We start from the raw sequence: 11,515 nt of genomic DNA on the forward strand, positions 1-11,515 counted from the left end.
ACTGGTTTGCTTTTATCTTCTAAACATTGTGATGTGTATAAAGATTCTTCCCTGTTGGTGCTGACTGCTAGAAAGCCGAGAGCCAAATCTGTGATCCATCCCTTGTCATTCCATATCTATAACACACACACATGCATACACATGCTTACTCACATACATTTAATGTGCTAATCGCATTCTTGGCTCCAGTTTATGTCCTTTCCCTTGTTTTCTCTTTGTCTTCTAATTTTTAAAAAAATATTGCGTATTTCATGCACATTTACATAAAAATTCTTTCCTGGCATAAGGAGGATATCGATCCAGCCTCTAGAACGTCTTTCTAATCTGTTCCTTCCCGGCTTTGCTCAAGTCTTCATGTCTTCCTTGGATTGTTGTCAACAGGCTTCTAAGTGTGCTCCCTGACTCTTGACCCATGTCTCTACATGTTCATCCTCCACATTTCTGCTTGAAAGATCTTTTAAAAATTGCCTCTGTTTATACATCCTAATGTCACTCACCCCTTTGCTTTTAAAATGCAGCCCATTTCCTCAATGGGCACATGGGCCTCTTCCTCACCTGGTCCTGGCCTCTCTCTTGCACCAGCCCCCTTGCGGCTCCCTGACTTTCTCCTGGCTTCGTGGCGTGGGCCTTCTCTGTCCAGATGCCTGTGCCCCGCTTGCTGCCCCTGAGGAAAGTTTGCTCACTTGGATGCACCGCCTCTGGGGACCTGCTCAGTCTGGGCTCTGTCCTGTGTGTCACTCACTGGTCCTTGACAGTGTGTTTGGTTTGTAGAAATGCTAGTTGAATTAATTTGAGTATGTTAGAGTTGGTGTATAAATGATAATCTTTTCCTTTCTCTTCACTGAATTTGAAGCAATGGAGACCAATGATGAAATCGAACAAAAGAAGAGATCAAAATATCAGCTTTATTGCTGATGAAAGATCAAAATATCAGCTTTATTGCTGATGAAGTTAGAGACTGTGGCATAGATGAGTGGCCAGACCAGGTTTCCTACAGCTTTACTCCAAGGCCACATGTTGGGATGTGTCAGCTGGGGACAGTTTGGGTTTGTAGAGCAGATTTATTTACCCAGACTTAGTTCCTCACACTCCTCAAAAAAGAGATACGCATCCAGACTTAGCCTGCATGGTGGGCCTGGGCCCTGCCCACGTGTGCTCAGCCCATTGGAGCTGAAGCCAGGTGGAATGCGACTGCTCTGTGGGCAGACAGGTCCCCAGAGAGACAGAGTGCCATGCAACGCTGTCCTTAGTCCCAGTTACCCATCATGCCGATCTCTCCTCCACAGGAAGGGGGAAAGAGAGGAGTGGAAGTCACTCTTCTCAGTACTTTCAGAGGGGGAAGGTTCTATTTTATGGGCCAAGATGGCATTACCGAGGGAAAGTGTGTAAGTGTCTTATAAACAAGAGAAAACATTTCTTGCAGGTCTGGGCAGAAGCGGACATTGGGATACACTGAGCATTACTGTTCATCCTGTTGGGTGGAAAATGGCATGATGGTCATGTCAAAAAAGAAATAGTCCTTATCAGATATGGGTGAAATAATATGATACCTCGTAATTACTTTAAAGTATTTCAGCAATGGAACAAAACAAAAACAAAACCAGAGGTGAGGTAAGGGTAGGGGCAGAAAACAAGTGAAACAATTGGTAAAATATTGATAATTGTTGAACTTGGTGATAGGTACATAGATGCCCATCATGCTATTCCCTTCAATTTTCTGTATGTTTGGAATTTTCTATAATAAAGTTTTATATGAAGGGATATTGAGTAGCTTAGGGAACCTTTAGTTTTCTGCAATGCCAGGCTGGTAGGTAGTCAGGAAGGACACCAGGTCATCCACAGAACTGACACCATGATGCTGCCCAGCGCTGACACCAGCCAGGCTGGCAGAGGGAACGATGGATACCACTTCTAGCTCTGGTACCATTGCTGTATTCAGACATCAGACATAGTGGCTGTCTATGTGCTCCTGCAGCCAGACTGGATTTGGTGCAGTCTCTCTCCTTAGATGACTGGGTTCTAGAACAAAGCCTGGGCGGGAACATCTGAGTTGCTAAACCTGGGTCACCATACCCCAGCTCCACACCCTGGGCTAGGGTCGCAATGCCTGGCAGGCAGGAGATGGGCTCTGCCTCCTATAGGAGGGATTCTCCATCTTAGGAAGGGGATTCGAGCCATATTTTAACAGAAGGATAAACATTCACTGCAATGAGAAGATGGTGCTTCCAACACTCTGCAGTGTGATAACATTTTTATCGGGTTTTCACTGTAGCATCTACAGCTAATAACACTTGTATAGGTCTTTGCAGTCTGCAAATGTTTTCATATACATTCTCATCCAATTCTAATAGTATTAAGCCTATAGTTTACAGGGTGGTCCAACAACTATCCCTCACAACAACTTTATGAGTCAGAATCATCCCCATGTTACAGACAAGCATATAGTGGGAAAGAGAGGCAAAGTGACTCACCCGAGTGCCCACAGCTTTTAAGTGGTGGCCTCAAATGTCAAACTCAGAGATTCTTGCCCTGAGACCAGCCTGGGTCATTTCCACTGTGATGCCACCAAACTCTTAGTAATGACAGTCAGTTTTCCAGCATTTATTCTTCTTTATCTCAATCCAATGAAGAGCCCCAAATTTGTAGATTTCTGTCTCCCTTTGGTAACTTTTCTAGATAGTTTTTCTCAATCTTCTGAGCATTGTCCTAAGCAGACATAAGGGCACCAAAAATCTATGAGCAGTTAGAGTTTTAGACAGAGCTGCAAACTTTTATCCTGTTACTTGTAGGCAACACAGATTACCCAATTTGAGTTAATGCTGGATGAAGTGGTGGCTCCAATAGAATACCTGTGAGTTAACTGTCAAAGAATCTCAAGTATGAACTAGGTTTAAAGGCAATTAAGCCTGGAAAGTAAGTTGGTGATGCAGTACACTGCTGAGCCCCAAATATTAAAAAAAAAAAATCAACCGAGATAATTGCCCAGGACTCACTGCAGCCTCCCCAAGAAGTGTTTATACAAGGGCACCTGGAAAAGGATGGAGATCTGCAAAGTGTCAGGGAGGAGTTGCCGCTCTGGATGCAAATAACTGGCCTCAGCACATTCCAAGAGAGAAAGTGGAAAAAAGAAAAGTGTGACGCTATGTCAAAAGAAGGCACAGGCCCAGCAAGCTCTCCCCTGCTGCTTAATACAGGAAATATCTCCCAAACATCTCTGCTAATCCTCCACCAATACAATGAGAAATGAGCGCCTCTGGCAGCCAAGCAGTTATTAAGCCAGGACAAAAAAATATTCCGCCCATAGCAACAGAGCCAAAGATAACAGCAGGGAATAGCAAAGCTGCAAAGAAATGGCAGATACAAAACATTCAATCCTGGGAGCCCCCCCAAGCAACTGATGTGTGAGAAAAAGAAAGGGCCTGGTTTTGCCCAAGAAGCTCAGCAGTGAATTGTAAACTTCAGGACTTAGTGGATAGCCCGGTCAAGCTGAACTCAGCTTCACAAATGAGAGTCTTAGGTTGTAGAAATGACAGGCAGTCCTGACATTAAGCAACACCTTGAGGCTTTCTGAGCTGGTCACTGGCCTGTTGATGAAACATACATAGGAGGCAGAAGAATTCCATCTGTGTTCCACATTCGCAACGCAGAGACTCATGAACACTGTGCTTGGGTAAAGACTTCATGCACAGAAGGGAGGTTTGCTTTCCAATAAATGTTTCTCCAAAATGCTCCATTTCTTATCAAAGTGCTCACTTTCCTAATGTTTTTCAAAGTTCTCTGTCCATGCTGGGAGGGAACCCTTCCTAGGAAAGCAATTTTTACCAACACCTAGTAGCGACCGACTGTCTCCACCCAAGGGGAGCAGTTCCATCTGCCGTTTAATAAAGAAGGTGGGTGCCTGCTCTGGGCTTTTGAGGCAGCTGGTGAGAGGTGGAGCCAGGGCCCAGACGCAGGGGAAAGATGAACTCAGAAAAATTAATGTTCTATAACCTTTAACTACTTTAAATATACCTATTTTATGTGTTCTTTGTAACAAACTTGTCAGAGGGTAATAGAATTTTACTGTTGAAAGGACTTTAGAAATAATCCAACAGGTTTGTTTTACAGAAGGGAAACTGAGGCTGAAAGTATAAAATCATTTGTTCAGGATGAACCTTCTGGGTCATTCCCTCCGTTTATTATATGATGCTACCTAGACCCCACCTTGATCTGAGAAATACATGAACCAGACTGTTTTTATTTTAGGTGTCTTTTAGGAAGAAAATAAAAATTATTCCCTGTCTTGGCAAACTGACTCAATTTGATAGCTTCATTGGCCCGCAACAAAAGTATTCAAGTTCTTTTAATTCATCCTTGCAAAGTTTTTTACTTTTAGTAATTTTAAATTTTAAAAATGAAGCCACTGCAGTTCTGTATGGATGTGATGTCTGCTGGCCACACTGCTTCCAAATCCACCTGCTCCTGGTCCCCTACAGGCACGTTCCTCCATCACCCCTTGTCATCCTCCTCAGAGCGGAACTGTCCATACGATGACAAAACCACAGGCTAGAAAGCACAGCGCTCTGTCAGTTGTCGGTCAGTTGATATGCCACAAGTGACTCCCCTCAAACAACTTGACTCCACCCCCTCCTGTCCAAACGGAGACCAAACTGACCTACTTTGGCACCACCATGAAGGTGCCCCCAGGTCTTCCTGCACATGGTGAAGAATGTAGTCTGTGGACCATGACTTACACACGTTCCTTGGGCCTCATTTTCCTCATCTGTAAAATGGGTTACATAGCACCTACTGCCAGGGTAATGAGGGTAAATGAAGATTTAATGAGACAACCCAAAGGATTTGAAGACTGGCACACAGGCAGTGCTAGCTATTGTTATTCCTGTGACTGTTGAACTTAAAAAATATAGGGAAAAAATGGGGACATTAAATTTCTGCAAGTAGCCTGGTTCATTCTTATCTTTAAGGACATTGGCTTATCTCCAGATTTCAAATTGTTAGGGACAATGCTACAAACTTTTAATCAGTCGCTTTCACTCAAACTCCCATTTCAATCTGTGTGCATGGAAAGGGGTCAACAGGTAGGTTGAGAATATTTTTCTCCCAGATTTCTCCACTCATCTGTATCAATGTGTAGCAAAATCTCTTGACCCTGAAGTCTAAGTTTAGCCAAGACCCCCATGAACATTTTCAAAGGAAACACACACACACACACACACACACACACACACACACACACACACACACACAAACACAGAAATAGCTGAGCAAAAGCAGTTCAAGTTTCTTAGGTTATACTTACCAATTATTAGTTGCCACAGCTCAGAAAGTACCCTGTCCTTACTTGTCATCCTTGATGTGACCTGTGTAAATGACAGTCAAAGGCTTATAATCTATGGCAGGTTTGGGTTGGCCCAGCTGCTGAGTTGGGTAAAAATTCGATCCCTCCCGGTGGAACCTCTTCCGCAGCCCTTTCTCCAGCTGGGGGCCATCGTCCATGTCCTCTGCACCCAGCCTCCCAGGCCTAGCCTGTCCTGGTCCCTTAAGAGAGTGGGACGCTTTCTGTTTGTGGGCTTTGAGCAGGCCTCTTCCTTTACCGCTCGCCGGGAGTTCTCCGTGTTCCAGAGTCTACCTTTGCTGTCGATCCATTCCTCTCTGCCCATTTTATTCCTGTGCAGGTTTTGTTTGGCCGAGGCACGTACACCAGCCAGTAATCAATACTGGTTCTACCTCCCTCTACAGTGCCTGGTCTTCATCCATCATCCTAACATGGCATTCGGGTCTGGCCCCTATGACAGCCACATCTTTCTTTAGGGTCAGCCCGCCTTACATCACCTTTCAAACCCTGAGCTTCCTTTAGGACCACCCACTGGGTTCTTATTTCCTGTGACCTAATTTGTTGTGAGCTAGTTTGCTGAGAGCTGATTTGCTGAACAGAAATGACTGAGAGCTCCTTTGCTCACTAAGTGATCAAGTCTCCCCTGCTTCAGTTTTTCAGCACTACCCCCTTCCTCAAACTCCCTTTGTTGACTCATTCCTCAGGAGGCTTTTAGGCTCTTCCAGAATTCTGACATCAGTTTTACAGAATGAGACATGTAATGCATATACTGTATTTTCCGCATACAGTAGATGGACCGAGACACCATTTCCAAGGAGAGAATCGCATTCCTTGTGGCTTGGGGAAGCACTTCGTTAGACAGGAGAGGTGATCTATTTATTCCTTCTATGGTTGCTGAGTGATGGAGAAGAACTGTTGCTGCCTTAGGCAATCCAATCCATTCTGTACTGCTGGTTGTAGCCAGTTTGCTGAAAAGAGCAATGGGCAAGGCTCCCACTACCGTGCAGGGCATGGCGCATGTAGAAAGTCATAATTGTATTATGACCAAAGAGACGCGGGTCTGTTTACCTCCGGGGCTCTGCGTCTCCAGATCGCACACGGTTATCCAGAGAGCTGAGGGAATTATTAATACGATCTCAGCACATCCTGCTCGGCCCTGGGCTATGGAAGCACTGCCTGAGGTTTCCAGCGGGGCGACTTAGTTTTATGTTTAGACCACTGCCCATCAAAGCTGCTCTATCCCACCTCCTTTCTCCACGTCCGAAGAGGTCTTGGCAGCTCCCTCTGCTTTCTCAGGTACTTGGGCATGACCTTATTTTCCATCTAGTTCAAATCAAACTGCAATCTCATATCCATTTCAAAGCTTCTCCCTTGCCCCTCAGTTCAATCCCAGCCTGGCCCAGAAACTTGCAGTGGGGCGGGAGGTGGCTGTCTTCCTCTCTTTGTTCTCCCCACTCCTGCCCTGCTGCTGGCTCCTGGGTTGGGTAAGGGAAGGAGGTGAGGAGGTGCTGAGGGCTTGCCTGGCTGGTGCCATCCATACTTGGGTTTGGGGCTCTCTGCGTAGCAGAAGTCCCAATCCCAATGCCAGCGCTTTCTCTCATGGGCGGCAGTGCCCCCCATATAGCTTTTCTGCTGGGGTTGCCTTCTTTAACCCAGGCCCTGCTGCCTTCTTCTCTTGCCTGTCAGCCCAGGGAAGCCTTAGTCATGCTGTCTCAGCGCGGGAGAAATGCAAGCTGCTCCCTCGGCCGCCTGCCTACCCTTCGCCCCTGCGTCACAGGCAGCTCGCCTGGGGACCTCCCTGTACCGGCAGAGATGTCTCTGAATCCAGGGACACAAATCAAGCTCTTCCAAGGTCCCCTCAGGCTCCTGGTAGCCCTGGGGCTGTGCATTCCCCATGCTCAAAGTCCCTCAGCCCACTCACAGCCAATCTCGTGCATGTGTCAGGAGCTGGGGGAGATACTGCGATTATAGGAATGCAGGTTGCTCACAAGACTCAGCGCTTTCTTGGTTTTGTTTTGTTTTTAATATTTAAGGATTAAAACCAATTTATTTAAACTATCAGCAATACTTATTGGCAGATGCAATTAATTGAAGTCTATCATTGAAGAAACAAACGATCTTGCTGCTTCTGACGTCACTGCCGGAGTCTGTTGGAACCCAGTGTAGCTCTCAGTAGATGTTTCAGCAGGGTGGAAGTCAAGCGACTCTTCTCACACAAAACCTTTCCCAGAGTTCAGGCCGGGCCCTTTACTACTATTTGTACCCTGGATGCTGCAGCCTGTCTCATAACACATCATCAGAATCCCTCAAGATTCTCAAATGATTACATTTCAAATGAGAAAACTTTAATGCCTTCCAGGAAAATGTAGATGTTTTTCTTAGACATACTCAGCAAATCCCATGCAATATATTGAATGATCTGCATGAAAATGTTGGGGCGGACATTTCCTCAGAGGGCAGGCTGCCACATTCCTTACCTATGAGCACAGCTTTCTAGGTGGCATATTTCTAGGTAATGCCCAGCCTTCCGTCTCCTGAGGCCAAGTTTTCTCCTGTTGGCAGTCACAGCTGCGGGGAGCATGTGAAGCTGGTGCCTGTCATCGAGGTGGAGCTGATGCCAGCCGCCAGGGTACTGGAGGAGTGACACTCTCATCCTCTCCCTGGAGCTCCTGCAGAGGGACCATTTTAAAAATGTACAGAACCAGCTGCCCAATATTTACAGAGATGGGGAAAATATAAAATAAAAAAAATAAATAAAAACAACAAAACCTCCCAAATCACAAATAAACAAAACCCCAATTCTCCCACCCCCTATCATCCCCCGATTTGGGGACAAATCCTTTCACCAAATTTTGTACTGTGAGTGACATAAGAGCAGAATGTTCTAGCAGAGGTTGTTAAAAGCATTTAGAATGCCATAGGAATGGAATTATACAGTAATCTTGAGACCAGCTTTTTTCACTCTGCATAATGTTTTTGAGATTCATTTGAGTTGTCGCATGTATCAATAGAGTTGATTCATTCTTATATCTGGGTAATATTCCATGGTATTGATGTGGCACAGTCTGTTTTTCCAAGTACATGTTGAAGACATTAGAGTTAATTGCAGTTTTTGGCAATTCTGAAAACAGCTGCTATAAACACTATTATACAGGGTTTTTTGTTCATAAATTTTCATTTCCTTAGCACCACTGATATTTTGGGCAAGATAATTCTTTGTTGGTAGGGTGTGGAGGGGAGGAGTTTGTCTTACACATTGTAGGATGTTTAGCAGCATCACTGGATGCTTCCTCATTTGTGACAAAGGAAAGTATTTCCAGAAAGAGCCCTGGGCTAGCAAAATTACCTCCAGTTGAGATCCACTGCTCTATGGTACATACCCAGCAGTAGAATTGCTGAGTCAAATGATAAGTATATGTTTAATTTTATAAGAAATTGCCAAACTATTTTCCAGAGTGTCTGTACCATTTTGGATTCTCATCAACAATGTATGAGACTTCCAGTAGCTCCACATCCTTGTCAGCACTTGGTACTATTTTTTCTTAGCAGTTCTAATAGTTGTGTAGTAATATCTCACTGCACTTTTAATTTCACTTCCATAATGGCTAATGACATTGAAAACCTTTTCAAATGCTTATTTGCCTGCTTTATGTCCTCTTGGAAAAGCATCTGTTCAAATTCTTTGCCATTTAAATTGCGTTATTGGTTTTCTTATTGAAGCTCTTTATAAGGATGTGAGCCTCTCTCGCATATGTGATTTGCAAATATTTTGTCCCAGTGTATAACTTGTCTTTTCATTCTCTTACCAGTGTCTTCCCAAATAGCCAAAGCAATCTTGAGCAAAAGGAACAAAGCTGTAGGCCTCACTCTGCCCGACTTCAAATTATACTACAAGGCAATAGTAACCAAAAAAGCATAGTACTGGTATAAAAATAGACACAGAGATCAATGAAACAGAAGAGAGAACCCAGAAAAAAAGTCACATACTGACAGCCAACTGACCTTTGACAAAGCCAACATGAACATATACTGGGGAAAGGACTTCCTTTTTAATAAACGGTGCTGTGAAAACTGGATTGCCATATGCAGACGAATGAAACTGGACTCCTATCTCTCACCATATACAAATATCGACTCAAGATGGATTAAAAACTTGAATGTAAGATCTGAAACTATAAAAATAATAGAAGAAAACCTAGGGAAAGCTCTCCTGAACATTGGTCTAGGCGAAGAATTCATGACTAAGACCTCAAAAGCACAGGTAACAGCAACAACAACAAAAAACAAATGGGACAATTAAATTAAAAAGTTTTGGGGGCCCATTTCCCATGTCTTGTGTCACCTCACTTTGGATAACGGGCTTGAGCTTAATCCAGGATAGCATAAACGGTGCTAGCTCACTGTCATTTCTTAGAATTGAGTAATATTCCATTGTGAGCATATACCACATTTTAATTATCCACTCATGAATTGACGGGCACTTGGGTTGTTTCCATGACCGTGCAATAGTGAATTGTGCTGCTATAAACATTCGGGTGCAGATGTCTTTATAATAGAATGTCTTATGCTCTTTTGGGTAGATGCCCAACAATGCTATTGCTGGGTCGAATGGTATTTCTATTTCTAGCTGTTTGAGGCAAATATATATATATATATATATATATATATATATATATATATATATATATATATAAAGTTTTTGCATAGCAAAAGAAATAATCAACAGAGTGAACAGACAACCTGTGGAAAGAGAGGAAATATTTTGAGAACTATACATCTGACAGGGGACTAATATCCAGAATTTACAAGGTACTCAACTCAACAGAAACCTACTATCAACCCTATTAAAAAGTGGGCTAAGGACATGAATGGAGATTTTTTCAAAAGAAGACAAACAAATGACCAAAAAAGCATATCAAAAATGTCCATCATTAACAATCTGAGAAATGCAAATTAAAACCACAATGAGATATCATCTCAACACCAATCTGAATGGCTATTATTAAACAGACAAAAAATAACAGATGTTGGCAAGGATGCAGAGAAAAGGGTAACCTTATATGCTGTTGGTGGGAATGTAAATTAGCACAACCTCTATGGAAAACAGCATAGAGATTTTTCAAAGATCTAAAAATAGAACTACTATATGATCCCATTACTGGGTATCTACCCAAAGGAAAAGAAATCAATATATAAAAAAGATACTTGCACTTGTATGTTTATTGCACAATATGTTTATTTCACAATAGCAAAGATATGGAATCAACCTAACTGTCCATCAATGGAGGATTAGATAAAGGAAATGGGGTATATATACACCATGAAACACTATAAAGAAGAATAAAATCATGTCTTTTGCAGCAACATGGATGGAACTGGAGGCCATTACCCTAAGTGAAACAGATCAACACAGAAAGACAAATACTGCATGTTCTCCCTTATAAGTGGGAGCTAAATAACATGTACACATGGAAGCAGAGTGTGGAATGATGGATAATGGGGACTCAGAGGGGTGGAGGGTGGGAGGCGGTGGGTGGTGGGAGGTTGCGTGGTGGGTATAATGTATGTTGCTTGAGTGATGTATACACTGAAAGCCCTGACTTCACCACAATGCAATATATCAGTGTAGTAAAATTGCACTTGTACCCCATGAATATGTACAAATAAAAAATAAATAGGAAAAAAGTTATCTGAATGTGACTGTGGAAAAGTAAAACTGAAGCAAAGATTAATTATATGGCTTAGTTTAGGGATTAATAATCTATGTATGTTCAGAAGTAAATATGTTTCAAAATTATATTAGGTTCTGATACAAAACAATATTGCAACTACTCATGTAAAAGTCCAGGGGCAATCTGTTTTCTCAATTTTGTCTTCATGCCAGCATTAGTTTCCTATTGCTGTTGTCATAGGTTACCATAAACTTGATGGCTTAAAACAACAAACTTATAATCTTTAGTTCTGGGGGTCAGACATCCAAAATGAGTCTCACTGTCTTTTTTTTTTTTTAATTTTTTATTTCAGCATATGATGGGGGTACAAATGTTAAGGTTACGTATATTGTCCTTGGCTCCCCTCCCACCTCAAGTCAGAGTTTCAAGCTTGTCCATCCCCTAGGTGGTGCGTATCACATTCATTATGTATGTATATACCCATCCCCTCCACCCCCCTCCCACCTGC

Source organism: Microcebus murinus, chromosome 4, assembly GCF_040939455.1.
Source record: "Microcebus murinus isolate Inina chromosome 4, M.murinus_Inina_mat1.0, whole genome shotgun sequence".
Classification (NCBI taxonomy): domain Eukaryota; kingdom Metazoa; phylum Chordata; class Mammalia; order Primates; family Cheirogaleidae; genus Microcebus; species Microcebus murinus.